Below are 21170 nucleotides of genomic sequence, written 5' to 3' on the forward strand. Positions count from 1 at the left end.
AGGAAAGCCGGTGAGGTGGGGCATTGCAGAAGCCGCCTCAGGCGGCTCCTTAATCAGAATCAGCGCTGGGAGCATGTAGGGCTATTTATTAAACCTGGATGAAATACATCTCCAATTCTGTTACAGGAGATTGTTGTAGCTGAAGCACCATGTACTGGCAGAGATTTCATGAGCAACTGCAAATTTCTGTCTAAAACCGCAGCTGTGACCTGTTCTTATGCGTGTAACTATTACTAAAATTTAAATTATTCATGTGGAAGAAAGAAGACTTCCTGGCAATTCATAAATTAATTCTCTGAAATTACTTGAGTAAACATAGAATTTCCGAGAGAACTAGATCCTGCGTGTTGGCACTAAATGTCAGCTCAATTCTCAATGGTATAGAGAAATAAAAATGTGATCATAGTTCACCTTGACCCAGTGCCTCCACCTAGTGGGATCTGGGAATGCACCTACATATAGCACCACTAGGAAATAACCAGATCAGCTTTAGGCACTGGAGGGTCCATGGTAGAGATCACGTTGGTAGGCCCTAATACTACTAACCTACCTTTATATCTATATATAAATATATCTACCTATATTAGGAATGTCTGCTAGAAAATCTATAAGCTGCCTAAACAGAACATCCTCATATCCATTTTTAAAAAAATAATTTTATTATTAATATTATTAAAGGAACCCTCCAACAATTATTCAAGTGGATAGAAAAAATTCTTAAGAATAAAGTTAAAGGGGTTGTTCAACTTCCAATTTTTCAGTTTCGTTGGTTTCAGATAGTTCACCAAAAATAAAGGCTTTTTCCAATTATTTTCTGTTTTCTACGTGTGACTTTCCAATATTGAAGTGTAAGTGTCATTTTTCACCTTCTAAAGTAGCTCTGGGAGGGGGGTTGCCGACCCCGTAAATTGTTCTAAATTTATACATTTAGTTGATACATTTCTTATCTTTATCCCTGCTGAGCAGAACCCCTGGGTTTCATTAAAGTCAGCTGTTGTAATTGATACAATAGTTGCTAATACTGCCGAAAAATTTTAAACCAAATGTTGTAAAATTGTAACAGTTTGGGGTCTGCTCCTGAATTACTGAGCTGCCAGATTGAAATACCAGAGACTGGAACATTAAACTTTAAACTTAGATTTTGGAAAAACTGTAAAAAATTAAAAATGGAAAGTAATTGAAAAATGTCTTAATTTATTGGAAAACAACTGAAAACAGCTTAACTGAAAAAGTGTTTGGAAGGTGTACAACCCCTTTAAAATAAATATTTCACTTCATCTGTACATTCTGTGCCTTGGCTGTGCACTTACAAATATAATACCTCTACCTGCCTACAGGCACGGTGTATTCAGTGAATAAGGCAGGGACAATTTTTGTTCATAAAGAAAATTAACGGAGTAAAATTATAAAAAATAAAAACATATAACTAGTTATGACATTCCTAGAGGATGCCCTATTCACAAGTTATGGTGGCCTCCTACACTGTTGGGACTTAAATGCACACAATAATCAGCACAACTGATTTACTACTACTGAGTACAATGATTCATCCACTATGTAGTAAATAAATCAAAGTTAATAGGTGATTAGTTGCAACGGGTTATAGAATGGAACAAATTATACCACTGTTAGTAAATAACAATAGCCCATTGTAAGTAAGTAATAATAATCTTACATTTCTGGATAAATAATACATAGAAGCTATCCAGAGAGGAAACTAAACAGCCATGGGTCCAGTTTTAAAATCTGTAGCCAAGCACCCCTTGGCAATGCACCACCTGCCAAGCACACACCAACTGCCATCTCCTTACCAATTGCACACCACTGCCAGTCCCTGATGGGGGCTCCCATTCATCGCCCTTTATTTAAGCCACTGAAACTATCCAAAGAGTCTATTGACTTTTCAGTGTTTAGTGAAATCCTTAACTCAATCAGTTTCTTAAGGTAAGTCACTTAAATTTGAGTAACTAGTCAGCTAAAGTCAACTCTTAGTTAAATCAGTAACCACACTTTTAGCTTGCAGGGTTATGCAAGGTTTGCAACTGGCCTAATCACCTTTAGCAACCAATGCAAACACCTTATTGGATACTTTGGGTTACTGCACCTGGGTAAACTTTCTGCATTTATGAGAATTATAGATTTATTCCTCACGAGTTAATTTTGGACCACTTCGGAAAACGAAGCACTCCGAGTGCCATCCCACCGGCGATTTACATTCTAGCCGGCGGGAAGGAAGGGGAAGGCAGTTCGGGGAGATTAGTCGCCCCGAATCTGACCGTGTGTCTCTGCCCTTAGAGCTCATGTGTGTGCCAAGCACGGTTACTAGGTAAGACTGAGCTTTACCTAGGTTTCGGTGTTTGTGCTGTGGATGAGGGCCAAGAGACAAAGCAGCTGCTTAAGTGCTTATCATTCCCCTGCTTGTCTGGTATGTGCAATTTACATTGTATCTGAACTCATCCTGGATAAGTGGTTTTGGAAGGAGTTATTGAAAGGTTTTACTAGCACAAAACATAATGGTCACTGGCAGTTCCATTGAACTATTCGGGCAGGTGTTAGCTGAAACTGTGAAGGTGCGATGCAGTCGTTGCGACCATTGTGACCAGATTACACTTTCACCAGCCAACATTGCTGCCTTAATTTGTATCACAGTTTAGACTGCAGCATTCAGTACATGCCTTTTATATATTTTCACCATCCTCAGGATAAGATAAGCAGATCAGTTAGGCTACTTTCACTTACACACAAATTTTGAGTTGATGGTTGAATGCAAGTTTTTTCCAATCTCATCTACTATTATATTGTATTATAGGTAAGGAACCTGTTATCCCGAATGCTCGGGACCTGGGGTTCTCTGGATAATGGATCTTTCTGTAACTTAGATCTTCATACCTTAAGTCTTCTGAAAAAATATCTTAAACCTTTAATAAACCCAATAGGCTGGTGTTGCATCCAATAAGGGTTAATTATATCTTGATTTGTATCAAATACAAGGTGCAGATTACAGTGAAAAAGAAAATCATTTTTAAAAATGTGGATTATTTGTGTAAAATGGAGTCTATGCAAAACAATATTTCCATATATTTTGCTTTCTGGATAATGGGTTTCCTGATAATAGTTGCCATACCTGTACTTTGAAACTGCTGTAAAAAGGCAGCTACTGTTTTTTGCAAGGGGACCAAAATATATCTGCATTATACTTTCTATGTATAAGATCATAAATGACACACTATGTTTTATGTGAAAGTTTACCAATAAACATAGTTTAATGTTAAACAAGCCAATCATTAGCCATGGTTTTCAGTAATGTGACTGAATTTGAACTTTTTCTATAATTTTGATTATAAGAGAATGCTATGAATATTATGTTTATTATTATAAATAGACTGGGATTCGTCCATGGCAAGTGGAAAATTACTTAGTACTTCACCACATAGTGTGTGGTAGCTTCAGTTAGTCGCTTTTAAAGTCAGCATATGTATGGGACAGATTTCAGATTGTAGTACATTTTTAGGTAAAACTCCTCCCTGTGTTCTCAGACAGGTGAATTACAACTTTTTCCAGTATTTATAATATGGGATTGAACCAGCTGTTTCTCCACCAGTGGAAAATCGCTGGTGAAGAAACTATAGAAGTAACATTAGACTTAACCTACCCAAACAAAAAAATCACCCTCCGCCTATGCATGTTTTAATCTATATAATAGTGGCCCTCTGAGACATGTAAAATTACTTGCAACTACAGGATTATGTAGACACATCTGATTTTCATGCTGCAGGAGTCAGGAAAATACTCCACAAATGAGAACTTATGTGCAGCTTATGTCTGATACACAGAGTACATTCAGATTTGTATTTGTTCAATATAACCTCTTTAGCTCAGGTTTTTTTTGGTGTGACCCCAAGTTTCCTTGGTGTGGTGTAAAGTTAGGATACACCATAATCACAATCTAGCTGAAAAATAATGAATATCCCAAAAAGAAAAACAAGTATATGTCATTGCCTATGTTACATTTTTGGCAAGAAATTACTGTTTGACCCCAGGAGACCTGTGCATTCTAATTATGGAAGAGAAACATTTCTTCATGGTTTGCATTATATGTGCTAATTATATGGTTTCCATGCAGCCAGGGCATAGTTTAGGGGTGTGGGGTCTGGTGAAAGATACAGTTTGCAGGGCCTCTGCTTTTTAGAAGCATAATAGCCTAGTGCCTTTCCCTTTGGCTGTTAAATAAAACTTCCAGCACCCCACCTACCATAGCCATCAACTATTGTTGAGAGAAATGTATTTTTACTAAGGACTGAAGTTTGGGCATCACTGCTACTATAGGCACTTTCTCTCCCTACTATACCTGCTATCCCACAGCCACAGTTCCTTCCGAGAGACTATTATCCCCAGGGGCGCACCGCCAATGAGGCGAGTTGAGGCACTCGGCTCAGGCGGCAGCGCCCCCTGGTTGCCAGGGGCGGCAAAAATGCCGCTCCTGGTAACTGAGAGCCGAATTTCCGGCAATTGCGCTCTCTGCACTAGCGACGTGGACCCGTCCAGCGCTGAAGGTGAGAGGGGGGGGCAGCAAAAACGAAGGCCGAACGGGCGGCAAATTGGGCAGGATTGCCCCTGATTATCCCCACTGCTACTATAGGCACCATCTCTTCCTACTATACCTGCTATCCCACAGCCACAGTCCCTTCCCAGAGACTATTATCCCACTACTACTATAGGAACCATCCAGGCCTGGATTTATGGCAAGGCCACAAAGGCCCCGGACTAGGGCGGCATGATTTCAGGGGCGGCATGCTTCCCAGCCGCATCATCTGGCAAACACCTGCTATCCCACTGTCACAGTCCCATCCCAGAGACTATTATCCCCACTGCTACTATAGGCACCATCTCTCCCTACTATACCTGATATTCCACAGTCCCATCCCAGAGACTATTATCCCTAATGCCACTATAGGCACCATCTGTCTCTGCTATACCTGCTATCCCACAGCCACAGTCCCTCCCCAGAGACTATTATCCACTGTTATTTCATAGGCACCATCTGTCCCTACTATACCTGCTATGTCACAGTCCCCTCCTCCAGTGTCAGTACAAGGCCACAGAGAAATATAATATCAGGTGCAAAGTTTGCTCCAGTTTAAGGAATTTTTTAAGCAACCAATCACCAGGTATCTTTTACCGAATTTTGCTTAAAGGAACAGTAACACCAAAAAATGAAAGTGTTTTAAAGTAATGAAAATATCATGTAGTGTTGCCCTGCACTGGTAAAACTGAAGTGTTTGCTTCAGAAACACTACTATAGTTCATATAAAGAAGCTGTTGTGGAGCAATGGCGGAAATTGAAAAATGGCTATATGGTACAGGTTAAATAGTGGATCACAGATAACACCATTAGACAGACAGAGCTTATCTGCTATCTGTTGTGTAACCTGAGTCTTTTCTCCTTTGAATGGCTGCCCCCATTGCTACACAGCAGCTTATTTATATAAACAATAGTAGTGTTTCTGAAGCAAACACACCAGTTTACCAGTGCAGGGCAACACTGCATTATATTTTCATTACTTAAAAACACTTTTATTTTTTGACGTTACTGTTCCCAATAGAAACAACAGGTTTGTTGACCTTGTTGGTTTCTTTTTCCGAAAATATACATTTTGCTGCTATTTTCAAATTTACCTCAGTTTTTTCCTAAAAGCCGCCTGCCAACACCACTTGGGTAGAATAAATCATGGCAAAAGTTGTTGAAAGCTTTCCAGAAGTCTGTCACACTATTCAATAAAAAAAAAAAACACTTCACTGGTAAAATGACATTTGATTGGGTAAGTTTTCTCACTTTATTTCAATTTCAATCGATTTTGAAAATTTTCACTGGGAAAAAAGGAAGAGGATGAACTATAAGAGTAACACACTGATATATATTCCTACAGGATGCCGAACTCTCTTCTCCCACAGCCACTATAGTATAGACTTCTAGCCTAAACCACTATCATTCTTAGGGGTGTGCGCATTTATCCAGCGTCTATTTAAATCATTCTTTTCTTTAGAAGTACCTTATTTATTTTAAATTCACCACGCAAATTCTTAATCGCATTTTTATCGGTGTCCGCTTAAATACGTGTAACTTTTAAAGAGTTATTCTTTATACAAGAGGGAATGGATGCCCCTTCACAGCCAGAGTGCTTCGGTCCAGCTCGGGTGACGTCACATTTCAGCTGTTGTGGGAAGAGCAGGCGAGGTGTTGGTGAGTTTGAATCGGATGCCAAGTAGTGGAGAAGTTGGATGCGCGGCTGCTGCTTGTGGCTGGGATACGTGGGCTGCTGCTGCTGCTGGAATGGGTTGGAGGATTAGTGATGTGCCCACACAGACGCCCCCTGGCATTGCACTGATTTGTACGTTGGACTGCAACTCCCCACAGCTTCCCAGGAAAAGTCTGCTGCACTGAAAACTTTCCCCGACCGCCGCTGGCCGATCCCCACCCCCTCTGCCCTCTCCTGGTTCCCTGGCTGCTGGAGGAAGTGACAGTTTACTGCTAGGAGACCTTCCATCCTGATCCTGCTGTGACCTGGTAAAGGAACTTAAAGGGGACCAATTTGTAGGAATAGTTCGTTGCAGGTATTTGATGGGAATGCTCGGTAATCTATGGACAGGGGTCATTCTGCAAAGACCAAATCTTTCCTTCTGTTTCTAGTTATTCCTTTAAGTAAAAGCTGCAGACTTTTTGTGTACCCCTTGTCTTATGATATATATCCAAACACTGAAGCAGTACCCCAATGGCCTTATTGCCAGGGGAATAGCGGGTACACAAACTACAGTTTCTGATAAATCTTAAAAATGATTGGTTCAGAATCGGATCAGTGATTGGTTGGTACATCACTGCTCCCTTAGGGCGATGCCAAGAGCTTTTGTGGGTGCTGAAGGGCATGAGGCATAGCCAGGGAGGGTCAGGAAAGTGACTTATTTGCTACAAATGTTGCTGGTGCATTGGGACTGAACGTAGACGTAAATGGTAAGTGCCCTCTGAATTCCATTTGGGAATGTGTTGCTGAAGCATAGTGGCCCTCCAGCTGCTGCTGACTTCCCGGCACTGCCGTTGGGAAGAGGTTTGGAACTCTAACGGCCGCTTTACTCAATTTGCTTTTATGGGGTCATCTTTTCACTTCCTTCCTGCCAGTGAGTATTTATAAACCAAGGAGTAAATGTGTTAAAGTACATTTTAAAGTTAAAGTATTAAATTGAATGCAGAAGGGCCAGCACCACGCAACAGCAGCCCAAAAAACCCAACTGCTTAAGGATCACCAGAAGTTTACTTGCTGTTTGTTAGTCCCTATGGGGGTGTACAGCAACCTAACTTCTTACAATACTCTGTAGGCTGCTGGGTTTGTATTTTTGGCTGTTGTAACCCTAAAAATACAATGATTTGGAAAGGATGTTGGGTCATGGGAGTGGCTTTATCCATTAGTTGGGTAATCAGTATTGTTTTATTTACCCTCTGGCATATACATTCTTCTACTGTGGTATATACATAAATATTGCATTTTACTCCTATACATGCTGTTTAAACCCCCCATAGCATCCCACACTGGTCATTCCTAGTATAACAGCTTGAGGGACACCCAACAATTTTATAGTGAAGCCCATTGTTTTATCATCTCTGTTGGACATACACTGATGTATGCCCCCTTTTTAGTAACTCAAGCTGATATACAGTCCTCCTAGGGAAGTACATTCTTTTACTGTACCTGCTTTTTTTTTTTTTTAAGCTATGTCTGGGGTCCAACAGTAAGGCTACACAATAGGGAATTACTTTTGGGAGATCATAATACAGGTATAGGATCCATAATCTGGAAACCCGTTATCCAGAAAACTCCGAATTACGGAATTTGGAGTCTCCCATAGACTCCATTATAATCAAATATTTCACATTTTTAAAGATGATTTCCTTTTTCTCTGTTGTAATGGAACTGTACCCTGTACTTGATCTGAACTAAGATATAATAAATCCTTATTGGAAGAAAAACAATCCTATTGGGTTCATTTAATGTTTAAATTATTTTTTAGTAGACTTGGGTATGGAGATCCAATTACAGAAAGGCCCCTTATCTGGAAAACCACAGGTCCCGATCATTGTGGATAACGTCCCATACCTGTATATGCAATGGCAACCTCTTTTCATTGTTAAAATCATCAAATAGATGTGAAATGTCTGAAGTTCAGCAAGTGCATGACATTTGTGCCTGCTAGAAATATGTATGTGTGTGTGTGTGTATATATATATATATATATATATATATATATGTATATATATATATATATATATATATATAGATAGATATTTGTTTTGTATCAGAGCAAGATGTTCCTTAGCTACAGTTTTCCAGTTTAACCACAATGCTTCCCCACCTCGCTGTCTGTTACTTGACACTGCATTATTTATGTCATGCTGGCGGTGTATAGGTGTGAGTTTTCAGCATGAGACTGTAGTGCGCAGCTTTTCATAGTGTGGGGGAAACTTGGGCAGCTCAGGCAAATAGGCTGGGAATAATGGTGTGCAGGCTCTGCCTGGAAGCTCTGGTTAGAAGGTTCTATATACTGTACTCCTCGAATAGAGATTTTTTATTTGCTTATTGCTTGAGAAACCAATCCAAGATGTTCTCTAGTCTTTATACATTTCTGGTGTTCAGGGATAAGTCATGAGCATTCAGCTGTTGCTAAACTCCAAACCCCCGAATTCCTCTACGTTGTCATACTGATCATTCTGGGAGAGGTGGTTTTGGCACTGCTTGTGCTATTTGTGTCATACATAATAATGTTTTACAGTTATTCTGAACCAGTAAGCAGCTGTCTGAATAGGGTCATCAGCTACTCTTTCCTCTGAAAATGCAACTTTTTGTGCAAATATAACTTTGAACAATACTAATTATTGGCTTTTAGGACTGCAACAATAAGTGACGCTTTACAATTTTCCTGCATACCCACTTGATAGACACCTTGGGGCTGTATTTCTTAAAGCAACACTGCAGAAATACTTTTATGAAATTAATTATAAGCACTGAATCACTAGGGAATATTGTTTGGAGATAAAGAGCAGTTACTTTTAGACTCAAAGTGGCTGCAGTTTTGTCATGCTATGGACATTACAAATGGGCAAATAAATTTACAGCTGAATCCATAGAAAATAATCTTGCCCTTAGCATCCGTATTACTGAAGTTGCATGTTGATTAAGGAAGTCTGTCACTGACTGGACAGGAGCAGAGCTGAGTCTAAAGGCATCTCTTCATCATCTTGGGAATCTTTCCACCTGGCACAGAAATTCTCTTCCCATATCAGACTGGTAATTTGTTGGATGCAGAATTTCCCTTTGGAGCCAAACATGCTCTTTGGCTTCTTCCGATCTCCATGTCAGCGTGGGAATGACAGCAGCTGGTGTGGAGGCTTGGCATGTGAAAGGGATTCCTCTTAATACTCTTTCCTCCATAAGCCAGTTCTGCCCATCTCCCCCTTGCACTCCACAGGGCTAGGACTGCAGTCCCAATACGTGCGCAACAGTCATACCACTAGGAATGCACTGAATTCACTATTTTGGGTAAGGCCGAACCCCCGAATCTTTCGAAAAGATTCGGCCGAATACGGAACCGAATCGTAATTTACATATGCAAATTAGGGGTGGGAAAAGATTTTTTACTTCTTTGTTTTGTGACAAAAAGTCATGTTCTTTCCCTCCTGACCATACGCAAATTAGGATACTGATTCGGTGCATCCCTACATATCACAATCCTAGGTATTCTGTGTGAGCCTCCAAGGGAAGGTGCACTTCACAATTACAACTGTGTGTCTGAGAGACCTGGTCATCCTGAGTACAGGGGATTCACAGGTGTGAACTATTGTGCAGTGTTTTGCAGTCCTTAACTCCCAGCAGCCACAGCTACGTAACCCTAGGACTTACTAAAAAGGCACACATGCCACCTGTTTTTATAAGTAGTCTACAACAGATATAAACCATGTATTCTGATATAGAGATGTTAGACCAGGAGTCCCCAACCTTTTTTACCTGTGAGCAACATTCGGATGTTGGGGAGCAACACAAGCATGCAAAATGTTCCTGGTGGTGCAAATAAATGCTGTGATTGTGCACTTAGTAGCCCCTATGGGGACTGGAAGCCTACAGGAGGCAGTACACCTGGTTTTTATGCAACCAAAACTTGCCTCTAAAGCTAGGAATTCAAAAATAAACACCTGCTTTGAGACCACTAAGAGCAACACCCAAGGGGTTGGAGAGCAACATGTTGTTCACGAGCTACTGGTTGGGGATCACTGTGGTAGACTGATCAAGTACACTGTTTACTGCTACATACAAGATTGCCATTTTTCTATATTACCTCTGTCATATTCTGACTGCCCAAATCTGTACCACACTGCCTTGATAATCCTACTTTGTTATGTCTCTCAGTACTGATTCTGATAACCTGCATGCCCAGTAAGGACAAGCTATATTATTAGGCTGTTCTTGGCTGCTGCACCTCCTCCGTCCTGTTTGTTGTTGGAGGTATTGTAGGTGTGAAGATGCAGGGGGTGGGTTGTCTCAGATTACTTGGCCTTTGTGACATGCGGTAGGTTGTTGTATATGTTGTTGTTTTGTTTACCGTTGCTTCTCAGTGGTGGTACCATGTTGGAAATTACATGTACCCCCCCCCCCCGACTAACTGCTGTATACATATAAATTGTGCACTTAAAATAGCAACACGGTGTGTACCTAGAAAGTTTTCTATTTCTGCAAATCATATGAGTATAAATATCTTTGTAGGGAAACAAGCAAATGTTTTAAAAAAACAAACAAAACTAACTAAACTAAATTGTTTGTGTAAAGTAGTAGTATTTAGATTAATCATAACATACACACACACCACATACACACACATACACCCTATAGAGCAGCATTCTTTTGCAGCTTAGTGTGTGTTTTAAAATGGTCACATGTTAATGCCCCTTTCTCTATTACTCTCTGCCCTCCAACTGTTACAGACTACAGCTGACCACTCTTCATAGGAAGGCTGAAACAGTAGCAGAGTATACTGGGAGTGGTAGTTCACAATAAATAGGGGGATTAAAAATGAGAGAATTCATTATATAGTTCTTAGGGCTATTCCCAAATACTGAATGTCATGTAAATGAATTGTTCAGTATAAAAATAAAAAGTGGGTAAATAGGCTGTGTAACATAGAAAATATCTCCAATATAGTTAATGGGGAACCATCATGAAAATGGAAATTTAATATAAGCTTCCTCATACCGAAATAAGAAACTTTCTAAATACAATCAATTAAAAATTCTCTATCTGTAATTTCTGAAATAATCAAGTTTATCTTCACTATTCCTCTCTCAGCTTCTGTTTCTCTTCATTCTGTCTTCATGCAGGAGTTGGGTGTCAGATATTCATTGACAGTTAGATCCAATATATCTTATGGGGTGGGGTCGCTTCCTTTCCTACCAGATGTATTAGAGCTCACACAAATAATTGATTCCAGTACAAACAAAATCTAACAAAATAACTGCCTTTTGCACAAATCCTGCATGAAGAGAGACATGATGTCTGGTGATTTTAATAGAGTGAGCCCCCCCCATAACATATATTGCATCTAATTGTCAATGAATATCTGACACCCGACTGAATGAAGAGAAACAGATGTTGAGAGAGGAATAGTGAAGATAAACTTGATTATTTCAGAAACTGTTCTTACTATTTAATTGATTGTATTTAGAAAGTTTCTTGTTTCAGGATGACAAAGCTTATATTATTTTTTTTATTTTGTGATAGTTCCCCTTTAATTAACTAAAAATGTCATCTATAAAGGCCCTACTTCCTGTTTTGTGACTCTCTTATTTGTTACCAGGCAGTAACCAATCAGTGACTTGGGGGGGGGGGGAGCATGGGTCATAACTGTTTGCTTTTGAATCTGAGCTGCATGCTGAGGATCAGTTGCAAACTTATTGAACAGTTATGTCCCATGTGGGCCCCCTTCAAGTCGCTGACTAACTCAGAGTTAGAGAGCTTTAAAGCAGGAACTTGAGTTCTGGCTATTATGTTTATACATTACATTTTTAACCTATTAAATATATTAGAAACGTTTTTCATTTTGCACAGCCTATATATATTTATATAGTTTTTATTTTTATACTGAGCTGTTTCTTTAATACAGTATTGTGTACCGCACTCCAGTTGTCTCATTTTGCAGAACAAAAAGTTAAAAATAATGAGCCTAGAATGCTTTAAAAAAATGTGTGTGTGTTTAAATTGTTGCTGAACACCTCAATTACTTTAACTATAAATCGTCAATAATGGTAAAACTGAGCTTGCTGTATTAATACACATCATAAACTAAAAATGTAATATATCACTTTGTGTGAGTGGTGTTTGTTCCAGTGAGCAGTGGCAATCGGTTCTCTTTTGAACATCATGCTTTCAGGTCTGAGACTGTAATATATCAAGAAATAAGGGGCATGCAGAACCATTTAATCCTTAGGGCAATGGCACACCAGGAGATTACTCGCCAGTGATATACAGTATCTTTGTTCTGCGGGCAACTACTCTCTTGTAAAAGCTTTCCCACTGGCAATAATGTGAATCACTTGTGGTAAAACCCATGTGTTGCTTCAGTTTCCCAAAATCGATTGAAGTTTCCTCTTGCCTTTATGGGTTAACCTGCGCACCCCACAACAGGCAGATAACAGTATCAGCTGGACTACTAGCAAGCACACAGACAGTCTTCCCTTTTGTGAGATAGTATCTTCTGGCCTGTTGTACCTTTCATGAATTATGTCACAACTCACAGGTCAGCACAAACACAATGCTGGTGTGTGGGTGCCGGCACAGATTAGTAAAAGCATCTTTGTGTTCGAATTATTTCAGGCTAAATCATGTCTGTAGTTAGGAGCTTGATTTTGAGTTCATAGAAAACAGATGGTATAGCGTGTAGCTTAGTCACAAAACACACAGGGGGATCAGCATTCATGGGGGTGGGCTCAGTTGATTTCATTTGCCGACAAGTTTTTAAAAAATGCGTCTTATAGTCGTTTCGCAGGGCATTATTTGAACCGGTGCTGCTGATAGAGAATCCGTTATTTAACCCCCCTTTGCTTCAATTTGCCTGGTACCCTTCCCATGTCTGTTGTTCTCTATGTAAATCTGGCACTGAGGGGGTTTATCCCTGTCCCCATTAAGAGCCCTTCATGTGAATAGTTAATGTATCTGCTGGCTTTGTCTGCACAGATCTGACATTCAGCTGGGGCCAGCGGGTCAATGCTGTGTGCTTGTGGGAGGAGCGGAGCAAAGGCTTGGGGTTCTAAGGGGCCAGTGGAAGGAGGGGGTGAAAAGGGTGACTGTCAGGCACACAATTGGGCTCTTCTCTGTTGAGAATGTAGGGTGAGCGTGGCAAAGTTATGAATAAACATCACCCTTCACTTGCACATACGCATGCATCAAAGCCTGCCACTGCCTGCGCTCTTCTTCCCAGTAACAGTGACACACTACAGTGACAGCAGGAATGTTAAATGGTGTGGGACCTCTCAGGGCTAAAGTTAATGCATCGAACTAAACTAATTAAATTAAACGGCTATTAAACAATTTAAGACCTACATTATGCAGTATTTGATTGCATATTATCTATTGGCCTCATTAGACAGGCAGTTTTTTTTTTTTTACTTTGCTTTCGAAAATTGTACTTTATTATTTTACTCTGTTATGGTTGGTAGACAATTGACTGTGGGCCAGCCTTTCAGTAACATATGTTTTTTATCCTAGATATGAAATTTCACTTTGATGATTAGAAAAAGTGTTCTGCTGTCTGTTCAGACATGGTTGGAGCCTCATTTTGTCTGGTTTTTAGAATTCTTGGACTCAAATTTGGATTCCGTTACCCTTCCTTTAATATTACATATCTACAGAAACGTCCAGCTATGGTTGCAAATAAATCTAGGACCGCAAAGAAGCATTCATCCAACATCCTATACTAGTTGTCTTCTGGCTTAGCCTTAGTACCAGACTCTGCTACCATTTTTCATTTTAGGATTCTCTGCTCATAGCTTTAGCCCACTAGCCAGGTACTGTTTTCTGGACCTTAGAAAAAAGTTGACACCAGACTCTTCACTATCATTAATTACCATTACTGCCAGTGTGGTTCAAGAGCAATTGAAATCACATCTGTATTCACTTGTATGCACACATCTGGAGGGTTCAGTGATACCTCTCCACATGGATCGTTTATTCCATTGCTCTCACTATGTATTTATTATGCCGGCTGAGAGAAGTGGATCTGCTTCCTTCCCATCACCGTTGATCAGCACTGAAAAGTACAGCTTCCACTTGCGTGCAAGTATGTAGAGCAGAAGTCAGGCTGAAAATACAGAAACTGGCATTTTCTAAACCGACCTCCACTCCGAGTATTTGCACCAAAGGGGAAGCTGTGCTTTTCAGTGCACATCAACGGAGCTGAGGAAGGGAGTGGTGCCCATTTTTGATAGAAAGGTTTTTTGGTGTATACTGTTCCTTTAATCAAGTCTGGTCGGTGTGCTGTGGCAGTTAAGAGGATGAAGTGTCAGAGTTGCAGATTATAAATGCTTTTCTTTTAGTTCATGGAAATGGTCACAAGTTCTCTTGACATATTTGCTTAGGCTACAGCTTAGTGAAAGGTATTGTCAACTATAATGCAAGCTGTTCCTATTAACTCTTACAAGGAGTTCCTTCAGATTCGACCTGGTGACTGCACTCCGGTGCAGCATTCTCTCTCTCTCTTTCTCTCTCTCTCTCTCTCTCTCTCTCTCTCTCTCTCTGCACAAACAAGTGTGTAAGTGCATGAGGCAGATGCTTTCTTGCCTGGTTCAGTGGTTACATATTCCATATGCCAGATGTTCCTCAGCAGAATACAGCCAAGATGCTTTCCATGTATATCCTGGATTGAGTTGTCATTTTTTCCACTGTCTGTGTAATTAGATTTAGCCTGCTCCTTCCAGCTAACCCTTTTATTACTGAGGCAACTTGCAGATACTATTAGACAGTGGTGTCTGAAGAGCTTTAGTTGTCCATCTGGAACAGGCTTTCTGTTGTGTCTAAGGGTCAGTCCACACGAGCAGATTCGGGGAGATTATAGTCGCCCCAGCAACAAATCGCCTGTTCTTCGGGGCGACAATCTCCGCAAACTGCCTCCCCCCTGCACTCTGCCAGCTAAAATGAAAATCGCCTGCGGCAATTCACATGCGGCGCTTCGTTTTCCGAAGTTGCCCTTACGAGGAAACTTCGGACGACTTCGGAAAACGGCGGAGGGCAGGAGGAAGGCAGTTCGGGGAGATTGTCGCCCCGAATAAGAGGCGATTTGTCGCTGGGGCGACTAATCTCCCCGAATCTGCTCGTGTGGACTGACCCTAATTGTTGTTCTACAGCCCTGTTGGCTCCATGAAGTTATAGTAAGCCCTAGTGTATCTGTCTAACATTAACTACAGGTTTATTGCCAAACTTATGCTTTGTTTTCATAGTATAGAAGCTTTCACAATGATATTTGAAACAATAGCACATTTGTCTTGAACTTCTTACATCCTAGATTTTTTTCTGGAAAACCATTGTCTACAGTGTACTACAACATACGCTAAGATTAAATGACTTGAGATTATATGAGACTATTGCTGCAATGTCCTCCAGTTAGCTTAGTGGCTGGAACTAACCACTGATACCTTGACACCAGCCACAAGAGTCCTGCAACAGGTCGGGTACCCGCAAAAAGAGTGGGCACCCTGTGTAATGAGGGGAGGATTTTTAGGTGCGGGTCTGCGGGTCGGGTTGAGGGTCTCATCTAAATTTCTTATTTTATGTAATATTGTCTATATTTTACTCCATTTAAAGTTTTACAAAACTTGTTTCTGTCCCCACCCACTGCTTCCTGTTTGCAGCACCTGTTTGATGGTGGTTGGCGGGTTGCAGATAAGGCAGTTGCCAGTCCGGGTAGGTTAGCGGATTAAAGTGGGTAAATATGTGGGTTGCGGTTTATCGTCGGGTCTGGGTCTTAGAAATTGGTTCCACTCTACCAGCCACATTTGTGTTACTAGTGGCTCTTTTGCAAACTGGAAAGAGGCAGAAAACCAAAGCAAATAATTCAAAAACCAAAGACCAGTGCTAAAAACCTCACCCTACTGGATTTTATGATTTTTTTTTTTTATGTGATAGACCTGGGAAATATCAATATAAAATAGAATGTTGGACACTACTTTGGTACCTTATAGTCTGTGAATTCCACTTAATACGTTTCTTGAGCAGACAGCTTGATCCTCTTGTGACTGTCAGTTAATCTTGAACAAGATCCATTTGCCCTGCAGCCTATGAGCAGATGTTCATCTAGGAACTTCAGTTGTTTTGTATTTGTCTTGCAAATGCTAACAGCAAAACAGCTAACTCTGGAGTTCTGGAGCCTCCCATATTGACTTTCTAATGTTCCAATCCATGAAGTTGTTAAATATCTTGTATCAGCTGTATTTACATATGTAATCTGTATGTTTAGTATATACACCCATTTATTGTACAGCGCTGCAAAATTTGCTGGTACTTTATATATTTAGTTAAAATTGTGTTAATAATCACAATGATAAATAATGATGCAGTAGTGTGTCGCAGATCATGTAAGTCTATATGGTGAATGCCCTCTTGTACCCGTAATTGTTTGAAATAATGACTTATTTCTACTTATTAAGTAGAAACTGATGTGATCTTTGGACATATACACACACACACACACACACATATATATATATATATATATATATATATATATATATATATATCACTGGGACAATAATTATTTTGATGGAAAATTTTAAAAAGGATTTCCTTTTTCTCTGTAATAATTAAACCGTGCTTTATTTAATGGAAACTATGCTGTATAAATCCATATTTTTGGCAAAACAATACTGCTGCATTTAATTAATGATTAAAATTAAGTTACGATGATGCAAATCGCAGGAAAAAAACCCTTATCCGAAAATAACCTGGTCCTAATAACTCTGCATAATAGATCCCGTACCTTTTCATCATTAATATACATATGTTTTACTATTTGAGCCATTTTATATATTTAAGAAGATAAGATCTCAGATTATTGTGTTTTAGTGACCTCCAAAACCCCAATATGTACGGTAATAAAAGGCACTAAGTTTGCCCATATAAACTATAGCAACCAATAAGATGCTTGCTTTTAAACAAGTTCCCAATTAATGTTACTTTCCGATTGGTTGAACCTTTCATAAAATGTATTGCCTCTTTTAATTCTATGGTTATGTTACGTATTTGTGTGTGTATAAGTTTTTGTCACTGTAATATCTTTGTATTAAGCTCTTTAAACATATGTGGATTGGCAAATTTTGTCAAGCTGCACTGGTTCACTCAATCCCTGAATCAAAAGTGCAGATATAAATAAAGGCATGTCAATCCTTTGTGGACCCAAAGAGGATAAAGGGTCTGGGCCTATAGACTTTCCTCATTCAAGAAAAACATTGATGCCTTTAGGTATTTGCATTATCTCTCACTTATTCAGGAACTTGTGAGCTCTGTGTTGCAAATAGTTTCCCATAAGCCCTTTGCATATGGTAAATCCATACACTTGTGTAGTATTCGTAATAACGAGATGGTCTCACAACCCTTTAGTAAGTGTTCTAAAGCCATCTCATTTCTAAGGGGGCGGTGTTCGGTTGGTAAATTGTACAATGTATTAAAGGACATGGACATACCCAAATATATATTCAAGTCTCAACGTCTAGTAATGGTTGGAACTGCTTCTGGGGGTTTACCCTGTAAGCATTGGACACCTCCAGCCTCAAGAATAGTGGACTACCCAGCTCCTTGTGTTCTTTCTGTAGATGTCCCTTGTGCTCCTATTTATACTTGCCCAGTCTCCTCACGGTTTTTCCCATATATATTATTAACCCACAGCAATATAACAGGCTATAAACAATCCCTGTGCTAAATTTGGTAAAAGCGCATAATGGGTCATTCCTTCCAGTTACCATATCCTCATATTTTTTTATCCTTCCTAATGTATGGACAGGCTTTTACAGTGTCCACAGGGAAAATTATCCAGTAGTGCTTTCCTAAGCCCATCATTCCCTGTGTACTAGAACTTTATATAATGTTGCTGCCTTCTCTGCCACAAAAATCTTTTTTGAGAATTGGCTGCCATCTTTGCAGAATTTTTACTCCAATAACAAGAATTTTGACAAAAAGTTTATTATCTGGGTTTATACAAGTATTCGTCTGTCTACATTAGTTGCACTTTCACAAGCCTTTCTGCATAGTATGGAAGGATTCATCGGTGGAGCAGTTTTCCACATATATAGGCGCTACCTAACTGGAGCCCACCCTTAATCAAAGGTAGATGGCAACTATGATCTCAAAAAAAGCTTTGCTAAATATCTGTGTCCAAAACGCCATTTAAAGGAAAACTATACCCCCCAAACAATGTAGGTCTCTATAAAAAGATATTGCATAAAACAGCTCATATGTAAAATCCGTCTTCATGTAAATAAACCATTTTCATAATAATATACTTTTCTAGTAGTATGTGCCATTGGGTAATCATAAATAGAAAATTGCCATTTTAAAAAATAAGGGCCGCCCCCTGAGATCGTAGGATTCACTGTACTCTCAAACATTCCAACAAACTATACATGTTAGGTCACATGAGCCAATTAACAGACAGAGTTCTGTCTTTTGCTTCCACACTTCTTCCTGTTACAGTTAGAGTTGTAGTATTTCTGGTCAGGTGATCTCTGAGGCAGCACACAGACCATCACGAAATGGTGGCTCAAGGCAAGAGATGTAAAAGGGCAATATTTACTTAAATATATATTCCAGTTTGGTGAGATTCTTTAATATGCCACTTAATATGATATGAACTATCTGTTGCTTAAGTGTTCATTTTGGGGGTATAGTTTTCCTTTAACTAACTAATCAACAGGTCGAGGAATGTCATTCATAGTTCACATTTAGTTTATTTACAAAACATTCACAGGACAGCCCCTCCATAGTACCAAGATAGTTGCATTGTGACGGAACAGGGGGCTCTAAGGAAGCTGAAAGTCCCTATACCATATTTACTTTTAGATGCATGTGATTTAGCTCAGGTGTGTTGGTTATAGTGCCTGATCCAGCTCCATTCCGCTTCCATCCTGTTTTTGCAGGAAATGTACCTCTGACATTACATTTATCATCTTTACCTCTTCCTGGGTGTTACACAATATATTTACTCAGTGGAGTGGATTCATTTAACTCTTCCTAACATTGTGAGATATTTTGCTTTCATGTTCTCACTTCAGATCAGGATCCCTTTCCTGGCATTATTGTTTTTCTGAAATATGACTCACCAAATGGAAAGTTCTGCCCCTTCTTCAAGCTATACAAACTGACGTTGTTGGGTCAGTTGGTTTTTTGAATGATATCATACTCCATAACACGTTACTGCAATTTCATTTTGAAAGTTAATTCTCAATGTTAATTCTCTTAGCGTTTTTTTTTCCACAGTTTTGACACTGCATGTCTTGACACTAGCAGCCTAATAGCAGTTGTTTCCTGTGAGGTCCAGTGTCAGACTGGCCCACTGGGATATCAGGAAAACTCCTGGTGGACTGAGGCGCCGGTGGGCACTGCTGATTTTAGCAATTTGGCCTATTTCATGGTCATTTCCTATTTCTGCATGGGAACAAAGAGGCTAAATAAGTGGAAGAATAGATTATAGAAAAAAAAGTTGAGTGAGGAGAGGAGGAAAATAGTTTGGAGAATGGGCTTTTGGTCTAAGGCTGGGGTCCCTGACATATTTTTACTTGTTAGCCACATTCAAATGGAAAAAGAGTAAAGCTGGCCATAGATGCAAAGATCCGATCGTACGAATCATCGTACGATCGGACTTTCCCATCTCCCGACCTGCCACTAACCATTCAGATCAAAGTCTTACCAGTCAGATCAAAGTCTTACCAGTCAGATCAAATAAAGAACAGATCAGCAATGTTCTGCCCCTGACAGCAATCGTACGATATCTATGTCCAACCAAAGCTAGTGACAGTCTCCCACTGAAAATCGTACGATTGGCAATACACGCAGAGATATTATCGGCAGCCGACAAATCTTTTAACCTGTCTGATCGACCAAATGACCGATCTCTGCCAGACGAAAAATGTCGGGACTCTCCACACACGGTTCGAAAATCAGATCTTTGCGTCTATGGCCAGCTTTAGGGAGATATGCAAGCATTAAAGGAAGACCCTGGGATGCCAAATAAGTGCTATGATTGGTTATTTGGTATCCTATATGTGTACTGGCTGCCTACAGGAGGCTCTGTTTGGCAGTACATCTGATTTTTTATGCAACCAAAATTTGCTTCCAAGCCTGGAATTTGAAAATAAGCACCATCTTTGAGGCCACTGGGAGCAACATCCAAGGGGTTGGTGAGCAACTTTTTGCTCCTGAGCCAATGTTCAGGGATCACTGGTCTAAGGTATTTCTGATGGGCACCTGGCATCCCACTCCAACACTGTTGAGGAAAACAGGAGCAATTCAACCTTTTTCAGTGGTAAGCAGTAGCTATTAATCTGTGTGGCATAAACTACAGAAGTGAAACCTATAAGCGACCATCAAGGGCAGACATTGGCTGCCACTCTTGACTAAAATGGCAGCCTGTTGATCTATGTATGACCTCCAAACCCTACCTTCCCTAAGGACTGGAGTTGACTGTGGATGTACTCGACGACGAGTCTAACATGGGCACCTGTTTTCAATTGATAGTTGGCCCAAGCGGCCAGAGGATTAGATAATCCAATTACATTGTGGCCAGATTCAGTAAGGGCAATGGCACATCTCATTTAGCAATTTGTTGCTCGCAAGAAACCGCCTGTCCCTCAGAAGGTAAATCTCCATAAAATACCTTGCCATCTGGATACGTTAGAAACACTTCATGTAAATCCCAGCTAATCAAGGTATTTTCTCAAAATTACCTAAAGTCGATGTATATAAAGTGTTTTATAATCCTGATTTTATTGGATCCAAATGGCAAAGTATTTACATGAAATTTGTCACACGAGTGGTGCTGATTTCACATGGGTTCCAAATCCCCTGGTGTGCCATTGCCCTAAATATCATTACTTGGTG

General features: G+C 40.0%; 1 protein-coding gene across 6 annotated transcripts in view; it reads left to right on the forward strand.

The window, feature by feature from the left end:
• Positions 1 to 6106: 6106 nt before the first annotated feature.
• The window catches only part of tmem198.L (transmembrane protein 198 L homeolog), a 28291-nt gene continuing 13227 nt past the window's right edge, over positions 6107 to 21170 (forward strand). The window contains exon 1 of one of the 6 annotated variants that reach the window (XM_041582518.1): positions 6107 to 6612. The gene's annotated coding sequence lies outside the window, so the exon portion shown is untranslated. The other 5 variants (XM_041582517.1, XM_041582521.1, XM_041582520.1 and 2 more) reach the window with 5 other exon arrangements.

Source organism: Xenopus laevis, chromosome 2L, assembly GCF_017654675.1.
Source record: "Xenopus laevis strain J_2021 chromosome 2L, Xenopus_laevis_v10.1, whole genome shotgun sequence".
NCBI lineage: Eukaryota > Metazoa > Chordata > Amphibia > Anura > Pipidae > Xenopus > Xenopus laevis.